The sequence below is a fragment of the Salvelinus sp. IW2-2015 genome, linkage group LG13 (genome assembly GCF_002910315.2).
Source record: "Salvelinus sp. IW2-2015 linkage group LG13, ASM291031v2, whole genome shotgun sequence".
Taxonomy (NCBI): Eukaryota; Metazoa; Chordata; class Actinopteri; order Salmoniformes; family Salmonidae; genus Salvelinus; species Salvelinus sp. IW2-2015.
The window spans coordinates 41,427,211-41,428,713 of NC_036853.1; positions in this window are offsets into that span (position 1 = coordinate 41,427,211).

The following is a 1,503-nucleotide window of genomic DNA, read 5'->3' on the forward strand; positions in this document are numbered from 1 at the left end:
AGCTCATAGAGAACTCCAGAAAAAGCCCAGATAACAGAATGCATAGACATTAACACCACGGAAAGTAGGTTGAGTCTGAAGTTCTGCCGTCTTGGTTGGTTCTGGACAGTTGTGTCTTCTCAGATGGTCCTGATGAGCTGGGCGTCATCCTTCTGAGTCTTATAGCAAAAGTTCTTTTATTCAAATGTCAGCTATAGCAGATTTTGTGTGTGCTAGTCAGCCCTCTGTCCTTGAGTTATGTGTGTGTGTCTCATTATTTCGTAAATGCGACCAAGCACTCTTTTGATCAAGGCCTTCCTTATCAGTGTTTATGAAGGTCTGTGCCAGCCATCTGTCTCTGGGTGTGTGAGAAACCCTCTTAAAAGAATTAGGTATAACAATGTAATAGCAATATGTTGTTGTTTATTTCAAATGTATTTATACAAATCCCTCTCTTCACGTCTCCAAAGAGACGTGACATAACAAGGTAAAAGTAAGAAAAGCAAAAGGAAACAACCAGGGAAACTTTCTCAGAGAGAAAGTTTTGATTCCCTCTCTTCACGTCTCCAAAGAGACGTGGAATAAACAGGTAAAAGTAAGAAAAGCAAATAAACAACCAGGGAAACTTTCTCAGAGAAGAAAGTTTTGATTCCCTCTCTTCACGTCTCCACAAGAGACGTGACATAAACTAGGTAAAAAGTAAAGAAAAGCAAAAGTAAACAACCAGGGAAACCTTCTCAGAGAGAAAGTTTTTGATCCCTCTCTTCACGTCTCCAAAGAGACGTGAAAGGAACGAGACCGTATACGCTTGTACCAGATATCTTTACTCATAATTAAACTGTCGCTTGTCATACAATTTATCACCTTGTCTGAATCGATCCTTGACCGGCTCACCCTTCTCCATATCCAATTATCAACAGTAGCCAGAGAAATGTTGAGGAACATTAGCCAACTTAACTGATCAAATAATTGAGTTTGGTGTGTGAAGATTAGCAGGCTAATGAAGTCAGACCGCTAAAGTTATAACATCAGATGAGCTAACATTAGTAACCTAACCAATTCGCTATAGTATTAACTGGTATACGACTCCTTGCCATTCTTCAAGTTATAACGCGTTAGTTGCTTACTGGACCCTGGCAATCTGAAATGTTAACTAGCTAACGAACTAACTGTTTCCCTCTACAGTGTGTGGTTAATTTTCAGAATGAGAGAATTAGGTGAAAATGAGGCGTTGCTTGTTAAGCAAGTGGATTCGGGGATCTAGTGGAGCTGGACCTGGCTTTGTCCTAAACTGGAAGCCACTATAGAGTTGAAAGGAACACTACACACTACCTTTTTCATACTTTTTCAATACAGTGGATAAAAGGGGGTATGCCAGGTATCATGCTGTGCTGGCACATTGTAGAACAGATGTCCACAGGCAGAAAGTGTACAATGTAATAATGTGCAGTGTAGCCCAAATATATAGTTTTTGTTGTGTTGAACTTGACAGTAACACGTGTGTGTGTATGAGAGAGGGAGGAT